General features: G+C 46.1%; 1 protein-coding gene across 5 annotated transcripts in view; it reads left to right on the top strand.

Annotated features, from left to right (window-relative positions):
- Nucleotides 1-1,375: 1,375 nt before the first annotated feature.
- taok3a (TAO kinase 3a) overlaps nt 1,376-23,049 on the top strand; it is a 116,179-nt gene continuing 94,505 nt past the window's right edge. Inside the window, exons 1-2 of one of the 5 annotated variants that reach the window (XM_063195402.1) lie at nt 1,376-1,607; nt 2,266-2,330. The gene's annotated coding sequence lies outside the window, so the exon portion shown is untranslated. Of the gene's footprint in view, nt 1,617-1,640; nt 2,138-2,265; nt 2,331-23,049 lie in introns of those variants that run through there. The other 4 variants (XM_063195404.1, XM_063195405.1, XM_063195403.1 and 1 more) reach the window with 4 other exon arrangements.

Below are 23,049 nucleotides of genomic sequence, written 5' to 3'. Positions count from 1 at the left end.
ATGTGTGTGTGCACTCTACTTAACTTTTTATTTTAAAAAAAATGAACCCTTCTTTACATCTGCACTTGTTGTTCCGTATATTTCCTGTGCACTTGTATCTGCTAGTGATGTTGGCCATGATTATGTCCTCGTTTGTCAGTCAGTTTGGTTATAAAGCATCTGCCAAATGCAATGTAATGTAATGTAATGTTTGCCTGGTAGGCCAGTGTTTCCCAACCTTTTTTGTCTCGCGTACCCCCTAAACCTCTTTGTTGTGCTATGAGTACCCCCTAATTCATGTTCTACATCACTTTCTCTGTCCTGATGTGACTGCTCCATACATTTGTTATTATAAGAACATCTTTCCAAGTACCCCCTGCAGTGTGCTCGCGTACCCCTAGTGGTACACGTACCCCTGGTTGGGAAATACTGTGGTAGGCTATCTCTTGGTTAATCTGACTGAGGGAGACTGGGTCATTCCAAGAGGCACAACAAGGCCTACTCTGTATATTTGGCCCTTGTTTGTTTATAGCCTAATCAGATCATCCTCTTTTTCATATCAGGGATTAGACATATGGCGTTATTATTGCACAAACTGGTTTTGTCAGTTAGCTTATTATGAATTATATTTATTAATTAGATCTAGCAGACAACAATTAATTTATTTCTGGTGTTAGTATTACGCCTACAGTTTAAGAAATGTCAGATCAGGAAATTTAAATGTAAAATGCCCATGCTTGAATAGGCACTTGCATCTTTATTTTGGTTCAGAATGAGTTACCTAAAATAAAAGACATCATCATGGCTGGGAAATGACAGACAAGAATTCCTGTAATATTTATTTTCAAGGTCAAATAAATGGTATGCTGCTATTGACGTATACTCTATTCAGTCTCAATGTATGCTGTGCTGCCTTTGATGGAGATTGAACCCCATCTTTTAGCCACCTGCAGAATGACACAGCTGTCATTCTAGATGTTGGACACTAGATGGCGACAAAGCTTCATAATATGATAGTGGCTGTAAAAAAAAAAAAAGAGAGAACAGGATGGCATTTGTTGCATTTTGCAAATTAGTCGTTTGTAAAAAAAAATATATACCAAGGGCGTTGCTATTCATTCCCGTCATGTAAAATGAACTAATGGCATATAGGCATATGCATATTATTTTAATCAATTGGTTGGTTTTTACAAAAAAGAACAGCCAATCACTATAGCTGTACATTTTTTTTAATTATGTGCAAGTTTCCTCTTGGTCTACGGTTAAACCCCATAATTTGCTTTACCCAGTGAAATAATTTAATAAATGTATCTGATGACCCAACCACTAGCCTACCCGTGCAAAAGTAACATGATTCTATTAGTTGTAGCTGCGCAGCAGTCTATCCCGTTTTACGACTTCAAGTTGAACTAAACCCTTTTTCTGAAGTTCTTATTTCCGTCTGACAGCCAGCGTCGTTGAAGACAGAAGACACGAGCAGGTTTGACTGGGGAAGTCGAGGCAGCATTTTTTTTCCTTCTGGACAGCACGTCTAGAACTAGAACTAATCATTTGGAAATTTGGCGCCTGTTGGACAGGGATGGGAATATTTTTGAAAGGACAAGAAGAAGCACAAAACCCGACAAAGGGTCAGTTCAGTAAGAGCATCTGAACGATTTTTATTTTGTGCAACTGTCAGGTCATTGAATGCGACCGCTTATGCAAATACCATGTTAAGATCGAAGTTTAAAGAGCACAACTAGAGTTAAAATTGTTGAAATGTTCAGGGGCAGGTAGAGGTAACTGAGTCTGCTAACCTGCTAACGCTATGCCAGAGCTACACCTGCCAGAGTTGTACTCTAGTTGCTTACGACAGGTCTGTGCTTACGACATCCTCCTCTAAACTAGCAGTAATCGAAAGCCTATACTTCCTACTTGCTAGTAAGTTTACTGGGGCGATAAGCAGGAACAACACTCCGTGACAGTTTATTCTGTTCTGCAGCTTTAGAGCCACGGTACCGTTTAGAATTTTACTTTCGCGACCAATGCTGTCAGAAAATAAGAGTAATAGACTCTATTCTAGTATTGAGCAAACTGAAAGGACCGACCGAGGGCTGGACTAACTAACTTCTTCGGGGCTGTGATGGCATATGCTCGGGCAACGTCAGACGGTAGTCAGGTGCTTGGATAGACTACTAGTTTGGTGTACTAACCGCTGTCTTCCTTGTGTATCTACCCTACTGTTAATAAGCGTTCATTTCATACGCTCAGCTGTCGCCCAGTTGACAAGTGCTATTTTACTTTCAGTTAAACAAATAAGGAGGCAATGAAGTCACAGGGGCATGGAGCAAAGGACGACTGTCATTACTAAGGTAGGTTGGCTAATAATACTGCCGCTATTAAAGCTAATCAGACAATCAAATGGGATGCTTATAATAATAAATAGTTATAATTATTATTCCACTCCTGGTAGTACGGTGTTTTCTGTGTTGGTGAGCGATAGTGAAAATGTGGATAATATTGGTAATCTACTCCAACACAGTGCTATTGTTCGTATACAGTACATGGAGTAAATTAACTGTATTGCAACGATACAGCTGATAACGTCGACAAGAGTAGTAACGACATGGTTTCGACATAAAATGAACCCTGAAGAAAGGCGCTTCAACATTGTTGTCTACGCAGAGCGCCGTTTATTACTCTTTGTGCGATACCGGGCATTTTCATAAAAATGCAATGTTTCCATTAATCCCGTATTCCTATATTGGCATTACGTGCATTTGCATGTTCTAATGGACCAAGCTGTGAAGGGTGACATGCCATTTGTAAATGGTTATTGTCATCAACATTTCGCCATTCTTTCTGCTGTTGTGTTCGCAAGCGCGAGGGGTATGAAGGTTCTGCGCGCCTCTTGCGTGTGTGGTTTTTCGGAACGAGAGCGTGATGACTAGTGACTGGCCACATTATAAAGGCACTAGCAGTGCTAGAGAAACGCATGCTGGTGTAGAGAAGCGGCCATGATATAGCTTGCAATGTTCAACCATTTCTATACACTATTTTGTCAAGTTATCATCACTGAAGTCTCGAGTTAACTGTCCCTTTAGTAGGCTAAAACTGGAATGGTTGGAACCCTGCGGCCGACAGCCATTACTTCTTTTCAGATGATGTAATGTTGCCATTCAGACAGTTGTCAATTATGGTCGTAACAGCTAATGCTCGACGTAATGCCCTATCAGGATCAGTCGTGTTACTACAATTATATTGTGAGCCTGCAATTATAATGTGCGGCGGTTACCTGAGCTCATGTCGAGACGAAAAAAGGCGACAACAAACGCACGCACAGGAAGTAACGCTCTATGTTCTCTGGTGTCAGGAAACCCACACTGCCTTCAGAGTAACTGTTTGATTTTTCAAAATGGATATGAGTAGAAGAGCCAGCATAGAATAAAGGCGGCATTCTGAATATCATTCTCAATAGGTACTCTTCCTAATAGGAAGCCTATTCTTCCTAATTCCAAATTCTTCCTAATGACACTGTGTGTGTCTTTGTTGTTCAACGCACCGCCAGCAGCACAACCATATAGGGTCTGTCTGTCTGAAGGCTGTTTGGTTTATGACAAATGGATGGATGAATACATAGAGTAGTATTTTATTGTTGTAGGGTTCAGGATGTTTTTAAACACAAGAACTGTAGAAGTAGAAACAAACCATCTTACATGATGGACTACTGGTAGATTACATTTGTCTGCTTCTAAGACATAGTCGTGTGAGTGTGTACGTGTGTGTGTATGCACGTGTGTGTTTATGAGTGCGTGCGTCTGTCTCCTTGTCTGTGTCTGTGTGACACAACAAGGCATTGCACAGGGTTCAGCGTACCTTTCTGAAACCTGTTGTTGTGGGTGTGTGTAGAGCTACTACTGTATCTGTGTGAATTCCACGTTAAGAAGCCTGCTGCTACACCTGACATGTTGAAAGCGGAAGGCTTCAACTCAGACCCTGCTCACTCACAGAATTCACACAGATTTCAGCCTGCATCGGCAGCAGCAGCAGCAGAGTTTTAACCTCAGCTGCAACAGGCTTAATCACTGCTCCTGGCTGACGCTAAAGCGCTTTGGATAATCTTTGTGCAAATAAAGTTTTCAAATATCACGTTTTTCCCCCTCCTCCTCCCGTGGTATGGCAATGATGTGACATGTCCATTTCTTGTTCTGAAGAACGCATCTGCTTTCTTTAGTTTGTTTTGCCGGCCTTGACATACAGTAGGACGGTCACAGAAACTGATTTGGCAGCATCAGTCCATTTGCACCCCCCCCATGCTTCTGTGACGGAGGTGTTCCCGTGCGGTTGGTCCCCCTTGGGGACGCAAACCTGCCACCTCGTCAACTACATCAGTTTGAGAATGGGAGGCAGAGTATGACACCGCTGAGCTAAAGAGCCTGTCTGATAGCTCAAATGCTAGCGCACTGTATTGAGGCTTCGGGAGGGAGGTTTACTAACATTCTACGCCACACTCTGCTAGTTGGCCTCCGTTACACTTAGACGCCCCTTGTCCCTGGATCTAAAAAAAAATCGTGTAATTGTGTAATACAAAGCCCATGTTGGCTCAGTCCTGGAGTACTGGAACACAACAGAGCAGTGTAGAGAAGGGGAGGGGTGGGAATGAATGAGTAGCTGCTGCTACCTTTGGTGTGTGTGAGGTAGTAATAATCTAATTTAGGCGGGGCTCAGTGAGTGCGGTGTGGAAGGCCATCGTCCTTTCGGCTATAATTAGAGGTGATGAGGAGGAGGGCCACAATACAAGGACATAACTGTGTTGTTTTTCGCATGTTGAGCCCAAACTGGTGATTCTTTTTTTATATATATATAAAGATATTGTTGTGCTTTTAATGTCTTTATTGGATAGGTTAGTGAGTGAGAATGACGGGGAATTAGTGGGGGGGAGGTGGGATTGGGAACTGACCTTGAGTCGGAATCGAACCCGGGTCTCCAGGTTTATGTTCTGGCGCTTTAACCCACTGAGCCACGGCGCCCTCAAACTAGGGGTGGGCGATTTGACGATATTATATCGTGAATCGCGATATTGAGTAAAAGATCGTCTCGAATCTGCCAAAGTGGAGAAATCGTATAGATCGTCTTGCAGTGAGGATGTTTATTATCAGTATCAGAGTGACGTTTTCTCACTTGTGTTGTTGTCTTCACTTTATTCTTTACATTATTGTATTCCAATTGTACACTTTATGAGAGTATCATCAGTGTGTTAACATTTTATTGACTGCAAATTACAAATTGCAAGTATATGAAAGTTATTTTTTGTTGTTTTTATTTTTTTGGATGGAAGATCGTGATAAAATATCGAAATCGTGATTTCATCTTGAAATATCGTGATACAACATTTTTGCCATATCGCCCACCCCTACCTCAAACTGGTAATTTTGCTAAAGCAGGGGTGGGGAATGTCTCTAGGGCCGTTTGTGGCCCTTGAAGCCGTTTTATCCGGCCCCCGACATAATTGTAATGTCATGCAGCTTCACATGAAATACTGTATGACATATTTTGTAAAGAAACCTTAGAAATTACATTTGCAATACAATTAAGTTATATTCAGGGGACCAAGAGAAGGTGGGATCTATTATAAAGCTGGCTGCCTTCAATATAGGCCTAAAGTGCAGGGGGAAATCCTGGTTTGTGTTCCTAGTGCGGCCTTCAGAGGACTTTGATGGCCCTTGGAGGAAATTGAAGTGACCCCTCGAATGAAAAAGGCTCCCCATCCCTGTGTAGGGTAGAAGATGCGGTTTAAGCTGCATTGTGCTCCAGCTCTCTCATCTAACCTCATCTAACATTTGTCCCACTGTGATGCAAGTGCAAGCTGAGGGATGGCGTGTTGGTCCCCCCACCCCCCACCTTGCACTTCACAATGGCAGCTCTTCGATGCTCATGGCCATGCTATTGCCTACCATGTATTGCCTAAGGAGCCCAGACCCGTCTGTCTGTTCAGTAAAGTGGTTCATCAGTGACGTATCAGGTCAATGTGGTTCATGGATGATCATGGAATGGCCATGGGGGGGTTGTACGTAGCAGATCATTCCTGATGTCTTTTTGTTTGACTGTTGAGCCCAAACCGGTCTGTCTGTCTGGTTGGTGAAACACGTGTTAACCAGGCTGCTCCTGGATGATGGCATGCTTAATGGCCATGAGCAGGTTGTGTCCTTTAAAGTGCACCCCCCACAGATTGCGTGCTGTGCACTTGTTGTGCTCGTTTTGTGCTGTCGTGTTCACTTCACTTGAATTTATAGAGATCTAGTTTACCTTTTCTGTTTTTTTTTCTTATTGTGAGAGTGTAGAGTTACAAACCTAAAACGTGAATAATCTTGTGTCATTCATTTCCCAATTAATGGCTTGCTGCTATTTCATCCATGTATCAAGTGGTTAAACGATTTCCATCGCTGGTTGCGATTTAAATCGGCGTCAGTGATGATGGTCAGCTTTGCCCATGTTTGACATGGCTTGAGGTTGTATTTGAAGTTGATGTCATTGTTGAGAAACTAGATGCCATTTGTGTGAGGTGACATGGATGACATGAAGACCGTACACAGGGTTACCAGATGAGGCTGATGATCTCCAGCCCCAAAAATGCTCAAAACCTGCCTCGAAGCACTAAATCCCGCCCAATTCTATTGATTTCTATGGCCAAAACTTTTTTTTTTCTGCTAAATGCCATTTCTACCGGCAGACGGCCATCCTAAGCAGCCCAATTGGGTGGGAAATCGCCCAATCTGGCAACACTGAGTACAGTATATTGGTAGTCTCTGTTTTCTCTGTTCTAAGGGTAGGTTTTTAATCAACAATGGCTCCAACTGGCTGTACCACGGGATACTATGATCGAAATATCATACAATATGAGTAAATGGATATTTAATCTAATATATTGTTCAATTAAGTTGTTTGGCTCAGTTATGTGAGTAAATATATGTAGCTGATGTTCTACTACACACAGTATGAGAAAATGGTTGTTTTGCCATGTTGCCTATAATGCCCAGCCCCAGCCGGAGCACACCAGCCCGGCTTTTCATGACCAGTCAGAGCGACTTGGAGTGGTGACAAGTGACAGCGCTTCCCAGATGGAGGCTTAGTGGACTCATACAGTACAATCTGACACAGACTATCCATTTTAGGCGTTTGTAGCGTTTAATCTGTATATTCACCTTTTAAAATGAATTACATTTTTTCAAGTCAGTTTTAACTGTGTTGTGTTTATTAGTAGCATTGCATTGCACGCTGCTGTATTTTAGGCAAAACAACCTTTTTTTCTTTTTTCTGGTCAGGCTTGACAACCTGTTGCAAGAGGCAACTGTACATTCAGATTGCGTCCCTTTACACAGATGTTGCGCTCTCTCTCTCTCTCACTCACTCACTCACTCACTCACTCACTCACTCACTCACACACACACACACACACACACACACACACACACACACACACACACACACACACACACACACACACACACACACACACAGATCACTCTCGGTCTCCACACACTCACTCTTACTCTCACGTTGGTTGACGTACACACACCTTTTATACACGTGTGTACACTACACAGACACACACATACTTGTGCTAACTTGAACACACTCTCTCGGCCCATCACCTTCAAGAAGCCTCTCTGGAGAACCCCATTGCTCACATTCCCACTCGCTCTCATCCCTCTGAACACGTGAGTGAGCTCGACTGCCTGCCCTGAAACTTCTGAAAAATATATCAAGAGAGAGAACGAATTAGAATGTCAGTGGCTGGCTATGGCAAGGAGAAAAGAGGGGGCTGTGACGCAGTTGCAAAGCACATCAAATATTTAAACCGCCACTGTCAGGCTTAATGCAGAGCGCTGATCTCCTTCAGCGGCGGGCTTCATATGAGAACGCTGTGCGTCTCAAGATGCCACACACACGACTGAATTGTGCGCGACGCGTGTTGTCTTTTTTTTTTCTCCCCGTCTTCTTTTAATCATATGTCAACTCAAGACATCCCATAATATCTTCTTCATCCCCTCCCTCCCTCCCTCCCTCCCCCGCCAGCTCGTCGGGCGCTCAAGCATGCTAGTTTTAATGATGATTCCCCAAGACAAGTCCACCCTGTCTGGGGAAGGAAAGAGAAGGCCACTCAGAGGGTGTGTTCCAATATGCAACCTTGCTTCCTACACTTGTGCTTGTGGCCTTGCCCCGCCTCCTGGCTCCTCCTCCGTGGAGAAAACAATAAAGTTTCCCAGCTGTCAGCCTAGCCACAACAACTTTTGGGGGACTGTTTTTCATTCACCATCCCAATTGCAAATGAGAAAAAGACTTTACAATTGAGCTTTCGCAAGATATTGAAATATAATGCTGTTGTCAGTGATGTCATCATGACATATTACTTCCTGGTACGCGGCCACAAGCACAAGTGGAGGAAGCAAGGTTGCATATAAGAATGCACACAGTCAGGGGCTGTGCAAGGGCAGTTAGGCACTGTGGTGCAGATGTTCACAAACAGGATTATAGCTCTGTGGCGGCGGCGCTGTATTTAATTACCAATATTGACTGGCCTCCGTGCCACCAGCCCTCCACAATGGCAGCACTGTACACTACAGCAAGAGGCGGTGTGTGTGTGTGTGTGTGTGTGTGTGTGTGTGCGTGCGCGCGCGTGTGTGTGCGCGTGCGTGTGTGCTGTTGTTGGCTCAACAGGCCACGCCGGGCAACGTGAAAAACATAGGGCGTTAATGTGGCTTTGGCAGGCACAGCAATGACGATTCATGTCAATTCAATCAGGAGAAGTATGGGCAGCGAGCATAGCATAGGACAGCCAGGGAATACTCGGCATACTTGTTATTATACAGCCAAGTGAAATGCCGCTGGCAGGGCCGCTGACAGCTTTCGGAGGGCCCAGGACAAAGTCAGCTGAAAGGGCCCCCTACCCAATACATACAATGTAAAGGGCACCCAATTCTGGGCCCCCTATCTCCTTGGGCCCGGGACAACATACCCCTTTGCCCCCACCCCTTGTCGGCGGGACTGGCTGCTGGGGTCAGGGCTGTTTTCAGCTCATGGCTGAGTGTCAGAGATAAGATTGAGGTTAAGCAAAATCTTCTGTAACCACTGGCCAGGCGTCACTTGTTAGTTACTCTAAGGGGCCTTGGTGATGATTTTGGGCTGGTACGACTGTCTAAACAGGGTTTATTTTGTGGCCGGGCAGGCTACACAACAACACCTGGAGTAGGCCACAGCACACACATGTGGGTAAACAATTACTTGAGGATGATGAGCGGGAGATGACCAAGAAGCATGTATGCACGGCTGCTCCGTTAGTGCACGTTGTCGAGACAGCCTTGCCACAGAGACGAACGCAATCAACTTTTTTGAGTGAGAGGATGTTTGACAAGATTAGCATATTCATGTGCTTGATTGTAGATCTCTGTACCCGTTTGGCTTCTGTATGTGGCTTGACAAATCGCCAGCAAAGGATTGCGGTCCCTTATATTGGATTAATGTGTCCAACCGAACCGTTTTCCAGTTTTTTGTTTTGTGGACCATCTCTGGAGACTGTACGACTTTTTCCCTTTTGCATAGCATCTGGTTTTATGGCAACTGCTGCTGGGATGTAAAGCCAGACAGCAGATGTAATGCTCTCGCAACAGTGACCATATCCCAGTAGCACGGGGTAGGCCCACAGTACATAGAAGCACATTCATTTGTGTGATGGCATGTATTTATGAAAGAGCTTAAGATAGCAAAAACCCTCAACTCTGAAAAGGACATCAAGAGCCAAAACGTAGTAATCTGGTTTAAAACAGTTTAAAGTTCACCACATATAATCCAGTCAAGGTATTTCAGATTTGTTTGGTTGACATGAAAGCTTTGCTGTGACTCTGCGCCTTGTTGTTAGTAGGTCGGCATTCCTGCTATGGGCACACCAGGAAGTGTTTTTTGCCTTTTGGATTGCGTGCAGTACACACACTCTGAAGGTATGGGACCTTTGGCACTGAGACATATTACCCGTAAATGGTTATCTAATCTAATATGCTGTGTAATGAAGTTGTTTGGCACAGTTATGTGGGCAGTTATGTAGCTGATGTTCTGTAATGTAGCCTACTGCTGTGTCAGGAGGATGCCAGCCAGGAAAGGAACATTTGTGTCATACAGCCGTTCCGGTAAACATCCAAGAGCACCTGTAACTCAGAGGGGTAATCGTCAACAATTTGTGCTCGTCATGCTAGAAAGTAATTTGATTATTGATTAAGTTGATTCAGTAGAATGACTGAAAGCGTCAGTGACTGTTATCCATTACTTATCAATTGCCATGTTATCGCCCTGTCTGTAAAATGCCTTTTGGTTACAGAACATGACTCTTTATCAACACCTGGTCTTTGACCTGCTTTGACTATTTTCCCCCTGGGATCAATAAATGATACTCTTCTACTTAAGAGACAGTTCAGATCTGCCAACATGGTATTGGTTAAATATCTGAGCAAATTACTTTTCAGCTGCACCGGTGAGCATACATGGGTTCTAATTTTTTGTTTTCTCCTGACTGCGCGAAACTAGCTGCGCACAACTCAACCTCTGATTGTTGGAAACCGCTGTCTGTCAAAAAATTAGCTCACATGGTTGGCTGCCAGTGTCTTCCCCTCCTCACAACATCGTGTTTACAAACACGGCAAACCCATGTATAGGAGTATGATAACGTGTTGCCAGGACAATGTAACTCCAAAAACCCAAACCTTTATTTTATAGTTTTACTAAATGGAAAATGGCATTAAGGAAGACATGCCTGTTTTTTCTTTCTTTCTTGCAAAATAACACAGCTGGCCTACATCTTCAACTCTTTCAGCCAGTGTTGCACTATTCCTGTCATGATGGGTGATGCATCATTCAGGGGTTTTCATTCACATCCTCATGTGGCAGTGGCTGTGCTCTGACTGCAATGCCAAGGAGACTGGGCTTTTTCCGGTCACAGTTCGAGCACATGTTCAGTATCCCTCGGGATCATGTTCGAAACCAAGCTTGACAGCTCCCCCCCTCCACCGCTACAGCCAGTAATGCACGAAATCATGGTTGTGTATCATATATTTCCATATAGTAGAATAATTTCTTCCAGTGCCCTGAAAAAGTGGATAATGCAAAGGAAACACTGTTAAAATATCATCATACAATGAAACATGGATAATAAGGACAGTAACACACCTAAAGCAGAAACAACAGTGTTTTCCCTCTTGATTCCCATGGCAGATGAAATCGTCCCAGTGAGTTGCGATGCGCATGAAGGTTTTGGTTCCTGAGGCATGGTAATCAAGTAAAGGGTACCCTGTTATTGCCTTTTGTTTGATACGTCAGCTCATACTATTACCGTCAAATTAATTACAAGCATAACGTGGAGCCAAATGCTAATTACACTGCATGAATGGGACTCTCAGCATTGATGTGTTATGTCTTCAATTAAAATGAAAACTATGCAGTATGCACTCTGTGCAGAGCACCAGTAATCTGCCTACATAGTGTTAAGTTTGTGCCTTTTCTCTGTCAAATATAGAGATGTAGCAAGAATAGTAGTAGGAGGTAGGTAGGCTTTATGGACTGAAAATAGGAGGTTATTCATTTGCATCATTTGTATCCTGTTCAGGTTAGTCTGATCGGCTGGCAGAACAAAACACCCTAAACCACCTCTGGATGGCTCAGCTTTGGATAGTCTTTAAAAGAAAAAAATGTTGGGGCATTAGAGGTATTGTGGTGGAACAAATTTGCTGAATTCTCCCCAGCTGATCTGTGAGCAAATACTAGTCATTGTGCTGGACTAGTAAGTCATTGTCTCCTGGAACGTCTGCCTGCTCTGTTCCAGACTGTCATGTAATGGAGGCCCCAGAGGCGGAACAATTGTACACACGGGACCCCAGGCCAAAATACTGTCAGGGCCCTCCATACCGCCTGCCTATGTCATAATGGGGCCCCCACCACCAATTCGGGAAGGCCCGGGCCCTGGGCCCAGGGGCAAATGCCCTGCTCGCCCCTCCTATAGCACCGCCCCTGGGAGGCCCCTATCCCTATGCAGTCACGTGGTGTGACGCCCCGGCAAGTCAGTCATCCGTCAGAGTCAGAGAGACCAGAGAGACCATAGAATTAGAAACGGTGAAATGGCCATCGCTCTCCTCAGTTGCACTGTGTGCACTGTGTACTCTCCCTCTGTGTCAAAGCAACAGCAGCAGAGCACAGCAGAGCAGACAGTAGATTAAACCAGTGGGAGCGGTGTTGACATGCGGTCAATATTGATTATCTTACAGCGTGTAATAGATGTGAGTTGCTTATCGGCCTATGATGTGTGTTTTGTTCAGGGCGCGCACATAGTCCATAATGATGAGCATCAATCACCCTACCATGTGTTTTTTTTTTCAACTTCAATCTTTTTTTGCTCTGTCCATTGCTGAGGGTTAGATGGTTCTGGTTCTGGCTGGCTGAGCTTGGTATTGTGGGGGTCGACTGGGAGAATCACTACCATCATAACACTATAATAGCTGGAGCTTGAGCTCGGGTGTGACCCGAATCAGACCCGAATCAGGCCTCGTGACCTCGTGTGGGCCGGAGCTGGGCCACATCCTGGCAGTGTGAGTCTGCGTGTCAATCGGAAAAGGCATCAAAGCTGAACGAGTGGTAGCAGCTGCAGGAGGGAGTAAGTCCCAGATGACATTATAAATCTGTCCCCCGCTGGTTGTCACCATTATATCACATAGATGCGCCCTGCACACACACCAACACACACACACACACACACACACACACACACACACACACACACACACACACACACACACACACCCCTCACCCCTCATGTCACCCACTCTCACTGCCTGTCATCTGAACACACACTCACCATCTTTTGCTTTGTCCTCCTATGCCACTCCTTCCTACACACACACACACACACACACACACACTCAAACGGGTGCACTGTCTCTCGTCTCAGCCCCCTGCCTGCCTGTCATCATCACCCCACGCCCCCTCCTCCCCTCCTCCCCATGCTCTGTCAGCGCCACCCTGTTCCCATTCATCCTGAGGGGAGCAGAAGCTAAAAGGGTCTCACCAGGCAACCAGCGGAGGAGGAGGAGGAGGAGGAGGAGGAGGAGGATGGGGTTACACCTTCATGCTTCACATACCCAGCGAGCGCTTATGTCTGTCAGGTGGAGGACCTACGATTATTTGAAGGGGACTCGAGCATTTCCTGTTCTTTCCCTTGTTCATTTTCTCTCTACCACTCCCCCTCCCCCCGTCTCTCTTCCTTTCTCTCCTCCATTCATCTCTCTCTTTTCCTCTTTTTTCCCTCTCAAGGCATCCTTAAAAAGCCTCATGTGGTGGACAACAGATGTGAATTAGTGATTTGTTATAAATGGCAATCGCAATGCATCTGATGCTTGTTGCGCACGACTTTATGTTTACTTACCCTACCCATGCTGCGGTTAATTATCCAGCTTTTTTGGGTTATTTATTTTTTAATAATATATTTAATAATATATTTATTTTCTGAGCACAACAACACAGCACAGAGTTGACATGTGGCATATCCTATTCCGTCAGCAGTGTTCTGCAGGGCAGCAGGGTGAACTTGTTGTGGTGATGCTGCTGCCAGGGCTCTGGGCTAGAGAGAGAGAGAGATAGAGATGGAGAGAGAGAGAGAGAGAGAGAGAGAGAGAGAGAGAGAGAGAGAGAGAGAGAGAGAGAGAGAAGAGAGAGAGAGAGGAGAGAGAGAGAGAGAGAGAGAGAGAGAGAGAGAGAGAGAGAAAGAGAGAGGTAGAAAGAGAGAGGTAGAACGAGAGAGGAGAGGATGGAGTTAGAGGTAGAACGAGGTAGAAAGAGAGAGGAGAGGATGGAGTTAGAGAGAGAGAGGTAGAACGAGGTAGAAAGAGAGAGGTAGAACGAGGTAGAAAGAGAGAGGTAGAACGAGGTAGAAAGAGAGGAGAGGATGGAGAGAGAGAATGGATTGAGGTAGAAAGAGAGAGGAGAGGATTGGAGAGAGAGAATGGATTGAGGTAGAAAGAGAGAGGAGAGGATAGAGAGGGAGAGAATGGAGAGAAAAAGAAAGAATGGAGAGAGAGAATAGAGAGAGAGAGAGAAAGAAAGAATGGAGAGAGAAATAGAGAGAGATAAAGAAAGAATGGAGAGAGAGAGAGAGAGAGAGAGGATAGAGAGGGAGAGAATGGAGAGAAAAAGAAAGAATGGAGAGAGAGGGGAGAGGATGGAGTGTGTGTATCAGCGAGAGAGGATGGAGTGAGAGAGAGAGAGATGGAGAGAGAGAATGGAGTGTGAGACAGAAGGAAAGCTGATCCAATGAGAGACAGAGAGAGAGACAGAAAGAGAGAAGGAGAAACAGAGGATGAAGTGCTAGAGAAAGACTTTGGGCATTCTGTTTTTGGTCGGCGCTGCCAGTACAAAGCCCTTGCATGTAGTGATCCTGTGCCTGTGTACACAACAGCTTGCAAAGCTACACTTGATTATGGCTTATGCTGTGTATACCCAATATGTCAAGGGTGCCAGTGGATTTCCTCAGAGAAACATACGGGAGCTTTGTGGCCTCACATTGAGGTACGAACAAGAACTTGCAGCACTATTGGCTTGTGTTTCTTTTTTTCTTGTTAAAATAACAAATCTTTGTGCCAGATCTTGCTATTTTTCTCTCTCTTTCTTTTGGGGGTAATTAATCAGGACTCTTTAAACTATTGATTTGAGCCACCTCAGTCAAACGATTAGCTAAATAAAACAATCATGTTGGGTGACATTTGTGCATTTGTGTTTGCCATTCCTGAACAGCTATAGTCTCTATAGCATAGTATAGGTACTTTTCTGAGATTGACACTAATGTTCCGCATTGACACAAGTTAACTGTATCTCAGGTCCAAAGACTGCACAAGGAGATTGTCCCAGGCCCGGCATTACATTGTATTACATCACTGAAGTGCTAAAATATTAAATGAACATCTTGCAGTGCGATGGTGTCTGCTGTGGCGTGAGGCGACTTCAGAGCTGGCTGTGAAAAGACAGCCATGCTGTGCCAGGTAGACGCTTTCGTCATGACATGGCCTACGATTCGTAATGTCGCCGTTGCACTGGCTGGTGTCAATCGATCGTAATTGCTGCTGTTTGTATGATTCATGTTGAACCCCATGTTATGTCAAAACATGGCTGAGCGACTGTTCAGCTGTGGTACCTTTTTCTTAGGAGCAGCAGTGTAACAACGTGTCATAATCTGACGCCTCATGCGCAAAATGTTGCACCTTGCAATATGTCGTATTGTGGAAATGTGTGAAAGGTGAAAGGCACTTGGCCACAGTCGATAGTTATATCTGTACTGGTTATGCGTTTCGAAGAGCGGAACATCTCTGTAGGTTGAATGTCGATTCCACCCCCAACCTGCCGCGCAGGCCAGCCCAAGACAAACCGTCCTTGCCATTGCTTTAAATAAGCCAGTGTGTGCAGTGTGCCTACAATCAACCAGTTATCTCTATAAGTTTTGCTGGATGTGCGAGCTCTCCTCATGTGCATTAAGGGACAATGGGGAAGGCCCGGCAGCAGCAGCTGGAGTAGCAGTAAGGCCAATTTATAGTTATTGCCGCTGACGGTTGCAAAGCCTCTGCAACCGTAAGTGCGCGACCACGCCCCCCGCGCAGAGGCTCTGCAACCGTCGTCGCGCGCCTCAAGAAAATCCTGACTACACGTCAAACGGTTGCGACGGTCACAGAGAAAAGGCACTGCTGTGATTGGTCGTCTCGCTACTTCCTTGTTCTCTTGGCGGCAGTTTTCCGGTAGTTTACGAGAGCCAAACTGTCAATATTCTGTTAAATACGAACGCTTTCTTTCTAGTGTGTGTAAGTAAATGAAGCTACAATGACTAAACTAGTAAGTAACAAACAAACAATACATCAGTTTAGCACTCGTGGCACAATGCCTGCAGTCTGACTACTGTGCTGTAGTCTTGTAGCTATGTAGCCAAATGTGGCTAACGACATGAGCCCTCGTGCGCAGATCTAACATTAACAGTGGTTAGCGACTTCAGCAATTTCAGCGTGGCTATTATTCAGGTCAAGAGCAATGCAAGTACTTTCTGAGCTCCCGAAAAATCAGGAACTCTTTGTCGAGAAGCAAACAACCATTAGCAAACCAAGGGAGGCGGCCGGGTCAACCATGCCGTTTGGGAAATGTTAATTGTCTCGAAGAGGTTTGAAAGTCGATTGTAATCAGGCTAGTGCTGTGGAGGGTCATGTGTTCTCTGGTCGGACGTGTCCTGGAGTGTGTTTCTCAAAGGTGTAGTTGCTAACCAGCTAGCAACTTGGGTAGTTTCCAATGGGAAATATCATTAGAAACAACAAAGTAGCTAGCGTAGTTAGCAACTATGGTATTGGTTGCTGTGCTGTTCTGTGCTGTGCTGTGCTGTGCTGTGCTGTGCTGTGCTGTGCTGTGCTGTGCTGTGCTGTGCTGTGCTCTGGAGGGTCATCATGTGTTGTCCTCCACTTGGACGTGTCCTGATGTGGCTGCCTCTTGCTCCTGCGACCCTGTTAACCTGTCAGGAACAGGAGACCCATCAGCTCAGCTCAGCTGGTCCGGCAGTTTGCTGGCTGGCTGCAAATCCTGCAGCCTTCTCGACGTTGGGCATCCCCAAGTGGGCCGCTGATCTCTCTGGAGGCCTGGGGATGGGGGTTGGAGAGGTCGAGGGATTGGAGGGACACGCACTGATGCCTCTGTTGCTGCTGTTGCTGCTGCTGCTGCTGCTGTTAGCTTAATGCCTCTCTGGGCTGCTGGACGCTCTGTTACAGTAGTGTTTCTCAACGGGGGCGGTACAGCCCCCCAGGGGTGTGGGGGAGTTCTAGGGGGGCGTTAAGAAGGATACAGCTGAGACGGGGCGGTGCTTAGGTGCCATTGGGGGGCATTAGTCCATTTCATTTTTTAGTACTAAGGGGGCATTGTCAGTCTTATGATGAGGTCAAGGGGGCGTTGGGTCGCTTGTGATGCCGCCAAGTGGGCGTTTGTTCAAAAAAGGTTGAGAACCACTGTGTTTCAGGGTCAATGCTCAGATTTTCGTTCCCCCTTGTGAGTCCGTGAAGAAGGATTTCATTGTGCTGATGTCATCTCTATGTTTAGAGCTGCGTTCTGTTCTGCCTGCCTCTGTAGTACACGAGTTCGCTGTCTTGCATATTCTCCCTCTCTCCCTCTTTCTCCCTTTTTTTTGGTTTAGGACATGACGTCATCCAGAAAATGTTACATAAACTCCACTCGTATGGGGGACTAACGTCCTCCCACACTGATCTTAACCATGAGAACAGAAGAAATCTAAAATAGAAAGATGGATAGAAAAAAATCAAAATATATTTTTGTATTGCCTTAGTACAATGACCTATATGATGTAAATCTGATAAAAGATGTCAATATTCTTTTTACTCCTTGTTGTATATAACTACACATGCAGATGTGTGCGAGGCTCCTCAAAATCGAAATTGTATAATGGCGGTAACCTCCTTCTCTCTGTTCAACACGTTACATGACCACTGCAGCCGTATGCAATAATCTTCACCTGCGTTTTATTCTCCCGGAGAGACAAGGTGGCAAAGACTCTGGCCCTGATTGCTTGATTCTTAGAGGTCACCCAATCCTCTCTAGAGGTTTCACAATGCTTCCTCACTGGTGTATGATGAGGACAGGCCAAGTCTTTACTGCCAAAGCCAATGGGACCCTTCGGAACAGACAGGAGGAGTGATTAGTGCCGAGATGTGCCATCTTTTGATCAAAGGCTCAACCGCCTGCTTGCCTGCTTGCCTGCTTGCCTGCCTGCCTGCCGCTTTTTCTAGAGTGTGAAGTCTATGTCTATGTCTGCATGGGAAAGTAAGAAACGTAATTTCAAATTCTCTGTATGTCCAGTGCATGTAAAGAAATTGACAATAAAGCCGACTTGACTTGACTTGACTGTTGGGAAGCTAAAGAGTGGAATGATAGAAGCTGTGTTGTGATCGTACTATAGAAACTCAAGGCCTTGGCCTTTTGTACATTCTTTTTTGATGCTGTCAAGACAGTCAGCCAGTCATTTGCTTGTGATGGGCAATGGCTCAGTTAGTTATTAGCGGCTGGCAAGGGCAAAAGAAACATCTCTTTCTCTCTCTCTCTCCTGCCCTCCTCCCTCCCCTGTGTGTTCTTTCCTTCTCTGTCTGCCTCTCTTCTTTCCCTCCACTTGTTCTCTTTATCTCTCTCTTTGGCTCCTGTGTTTCCCTCAGTTTCTTACACTCTTGTCTTCCCTGTTTTACATCTTCTCTTTTCTTTCTCTCTCTCTCTCTCTCTCTCTCTCTCTCTCTCTCTCTCTCTCTCTCTCTCTCTCTCTCTCTCTCTCTCTCTCTCTCTCTCTCTCTCTCTCTCTCTCTCTCTCTCTCTCTCTCTCTCTCTCTCTCTCTCTCTCTCTCTCTCTCTCTCTCTTTCCAGACAGATGTGCGATGTTAAAGTTTCAGAGGGGCCGTGCAGCTGTGCGCCACATTCAATTCTGGGAAATTTGTGATTGTGTGGTCCGTAATGTAAGAAAAAAAGAAGGGAAAATGGACAGGAAAGCACACAAATAAACAACGTGTTTGTTTGGCATGGCTCCCATTGCCTCCATAAGTCCTTTCTCCACTTCAGCCTTCCCTCTCAGTTGCAGACGGAGCTCCCCTGCTGAAACTCAGATGCTTCAGCTGAAATTAGTACCTCCTATCTTGCCAAATCTCTTCGAGACTTGGTCTGACCAAGAGCATAACAATTAAGTTTTCCCAAACAGCACGGTTAACCCGCCTCCCTAGGTTTTCTACTGGTTGACTTGTGTCCAACAAAGTGGGTGACGTTCCCGTTTTTTTGGGGTAGATCAAAAACGATATTTGCATTGCTCTTGGCCTGACTAGAAGCAATGCAGAAGATGTAGCGTCACTAGGAGGGCGTGGCCTGGCTCGCTCCTATCCTCTCCTCTTTCTTGTGGCCTGCTGGTGGTGTGAGGCTAGATGTTTTTATTCAATATATCGCGCAAAAACACAATTCATAGGTCATCTTCTAATTTGCAGTTGGGATGTTGAAAGTTGCTCAGCCTAGGTTGACAGCAGGGAAACTTTCTACATGGAGACTTCAGTGTTACCCGGAGAATTTTTGTTAGTCAAGGTGGTGAGGCGTTAAAAGTATACTATATTTTTGTTAAGCAAATTAAGAAATGACATTCCCAACATTTAAATCTTTGTCTTTTCAGGGGACCTAGTCAAGGTGGTAGGTGTTTATTGTCAAGGTGGAAGCCTTACTTAGCAATTAAGTGCTGGGGGAAACCCCGGACTTGACGTCAAACTTGACGAAGCACTAGGCCACAGTCAGAAGAAAAGAACGGGAGGTGCTACTTTGAAATCGACCCAGAGCTAGCGAGCACCAGCAACCATTTCCTGGTTGTAACGGCCTCTGACTCTCACACTTCCTGTTGCTGCTCGGGGAGGGTCCACATTTTATCTTTGCCTGACAGTGTCCCTGCTGGTATAATTGACAGTCATAGTCATCGGAAGTGGAGTGTGTGTGTGTGTGTGTGTGTGTGTGTGTGTGTGTGTGTGTGTGTGTGTGTGTGTGTGTGTGTGTGTGTGTGTGTGTGTGTGTGTGTGTGTGTGTGTGTGTGTGTGTGTGTGTGTGTTGGGTGTGCGTGGGTGGGGAAAGAGAAGGGTTTTGGTAGTGAGGCAGGCTTTTTCTTATGCAATACACTGTTTCTCTCTCTCTCACACACACACACACACACACACACACACACACACACACACACACACACACACACACACACACACACACACACACACACACACACACACACACACACACACACACACACACACAGTAGTGAGGCCTATCGTTTTTAGCTGTCCCTTAAGATTTTGGTGCCATACAGTTAAGATGGAGTCCATGCATTATTGATCACAGGCAGCAACAAAAGCGGAGGAGGAGTGTCTCTGTGTGTGTGGGCCCACGCAAGTCAGTGGTTTCTGTGTGTGTGTTTATGTGAGTGTGGATGCACAGTTGTGTGTGTGTGTGTGTGTGTGTATGTGTTTGTGGAGCGTTTGAGCGTGGGTAGAGAGAGGTCACTACGTGCAGTGCTGCTCCTCTCCTCTCCTCTCCTCTCCTCTCCTCTCCTCTCCTCTCCTCTCTTCTCCTCTCCTCTCCTCTCCGCTCCTCCTCTCCTCTCCTCTCCTCTCCTGTCCTCCGCTCTCCTCTCCTCTCCTCTCCTGTCCTCCGCTCTCCTCTCCACTCCTCTCCTCTTCATTGCACTCCTCCCCTCTCCTGTCCTCCGCTCTCCTCTCCTCTCCTCTTCTTTTCTCTTCTCTGCTCTTCTCTTCTCTTCTCTTCTCTTCTCTTCTCTTCTCTCCTCTCCTCTCCTCTCCTCTCCTCTCCTCTTCTCTCCTCTCCTCTCCACGGCTCTCCTCTCCTCTCCACCACGGCTCTCCTCTCCTCTCCTCCACGGCTCTCCTCTCCTCTCCTCTCGCAGGACTCCCACGAAACCGGAGGCTAAATTGGACCTGTCAGGGAAAGAGAAGGGTGCCTTTTTTAGATGCCTCTTTGTGGGCTCCACTGGTGTGTGTAGGCTAGTAGTGCATAGTGTGTCTGTGTACTGTACTGCACAGTACATGTGTGTTAGGGGAGGTTTAGGTTTATCATAAAAGCTGCCCGGGCCTCTCATCCTCGGGTGTGTGTGTGTGTGTGTGTGTGTGTGTGTGTGTGTGTGCGTGCGTGCGTGCGTGCGCGCGTGCGCGCGTGCGCGCGTGCGTGCGTGCGTGCGTGCGTGCGCGTGCGTAGGTGTGTTCTGGAGAATACTGTGTGAAAGGATGGTTTGTGTGTACATGGTATTGGGAGCTTAGCTGCTATATGGGACATTTTGTGCGTTTGGAGGGGTGATTCATGTTTTTGTGATGGAATGGTTGTGTGTAGGTGTTTGTAGTGTGTATGATGATGCTTGGGTGAGTGTAAGTGTGTGTTTGTGTGTGTTTGTTCATTGAGGCTAGTGGTGAATGCTGTTATGTGTGTTTGTTGTAATGTCGGGGTGAAGGTAAGAGCAGCTAAATCTGTGTGTGCTGTGCATGCATGCGCATTGGGGATGTGTTGCTGTGGGTTAGGTGGTGTTGTGGGCTCTGCCCTGTGTGGTTTTGGAGAGTGATGACTCAGACATAGGTGTTGACAGCTGGAGCCACTGCACCCCACTCCTCTCCTCTCCTCTCCTCTCCTCTCCTCTCCTCTCCTCTCCTCTCCTCTCCTCTCCTCTCCACTGCTCTCCTCTCCTCTCCTCTCCTCTCCTCTCCTCTCCTCTCCTCTCCTCTCCTCAGCTCCTCTACTGTGCAGATGAAACTCCCTCGGGGGTCGAGTCTAGCCTAAGACAGCGGGAGATGACAGGACATAAAGGAACCACCAATAACACACACACACACACACACACACACACACACACACTACACACTACACACTACACATTTTCCCTCTCAATTACGTAATCCTAACTTCTTGTGACAGGATGGACAGTAGTATCAATCTAATGCTCTCTGACAACATTGAAATGCTAAAACTGGCTAATCGGGAACACTCCTCATATCCACAATAAAGTTTGTTCAGAACAGTTCAAATAGAGCAGCAGACCATTAGTGTGCACTGTATGTGGTGCCAGTTGCAAGACCACATGGCATGTAGTAGTTAGAGAGTAGGTATGGCTGGAGTATGATGGTCTGGGGCCCCTACACTGCAGATTGCAGTGTGGGGACCCCTGGAAGGCAAATTTCCCGACATTTACGAGCTAGGAATTAAGGGAATGTGTCTACCAACTTTGGAGAGGGATATTAAATCGATTCAAAACTACATTCAGCACGACAGATTGTGATAGATCTTTTCACAACTCTGCAATGTTTTACTTTTGGCCAATTAGGGCCCCCCTGGCAGGTGGGGGCCCTCTGGGCTGCAGCCATATCTAGCCTGTGGGGCCCCCTGGCAGGTGGGGGGCCCTAGGCTGCAGCCATATCTAGCCTGTGGGGCCCCCTGGCAGGTGGGGGCCCTAGGCTGCAGCCATATCTAGCCTGTGTGTTAATCCGTCCCTGGGAGTAGGTATCACTGCCTCTTGCCGTCTCTGTCTTGTGCATAACACACATGCAGCACACACCCTCACTCACGACACATGTGCTTTACGCATGATGTACCGATAGTAGTACGCTGAGGTGACGTGACAAGGGCTCTGTACTAGATACCGGGGATGTGCTGTAACCTGAGTGTGTGTGGGGATGTGTGTGTGTAGTACATGGAATTGTTGTGTTTGTGTGTGTGTGTGTGTGTGTGTGTGTGTGTGTGTGTGTGTGTGGGTGCATGATTGTGCATCACTTCGCAGCCAAAGCTCTGTGGGAAGACCTCACCTTGTTTTGTTTCGTCATTTATTTACTCAGCGAATTTGAACACAGTAGTTATAAAAATAAATAAATCAATGAATAAATAAATGAAAAGAAGTGTGGCTGGCCATTACAGCGGGGAGGAAGGAAGCAAAGCTTTCGCTCTCAAGCTGGAATTAATTCCCAAATTAATTGGGGGCGACCTCAGAGGGAGATGAAAGCTCAAATCCTGGCCCGATTGGCCTCATGGGTGTTGCGTTCGCTCTCTCCTTCTCTCTCTCTCTCTCTCTCTCTCTCTCTGTCTCTCTCTCTCTCTCTCTCTCTCTCTGTCTCTCTCTCTCTCTCTCTCTCTCTCCATGCAAAAGCCTCACAATACCTTGCATAATTTATACTGTCAGTGTAGTTTATGGGATTCTGGAGTGGAGGTAGGGGCACAGCATTTTGGGTCGATGTGTGTGTGTGTGTGTGTGTGTATGTGCATGTGCATGTGTTGTTGGTCGGTGTGTGTGTGTGTGTGTATGTGCGTACGTGCGTGTGTTGGGGGGTTGTAGGTTGTTGGAGTAAAAGAGAAAGAGGTAGTCAGCTTGCATGAGGGAAATGACTCGTTGGCCTAGATTAGGTTTGTTTTTTGCTCTACTACTCCCCAAATTTAGGGTATTCCTTTGCTTTGCTCTTGCTTTGTGCTCATTTTGTG

This window comes from Engraulis encrasicolus, chromosome 3 (genome assembly GCF_034702125.1).
Source record: "Engraulis encrasicolus isolate BLACKSEA-1 chromosome 3, IST_EnEncr_1.0, whole genome shotgun sequence".
Taxonomy (NCBI): Eukaryota; Metazoa; Chordata; class Actinopteri; order Clupeiformes; family Engraulidae; genus Engraulis; species Engraulis encrasicolus.
This window is presented reverse-complemented; position numbering and strand designations above follow the sequence as displayed.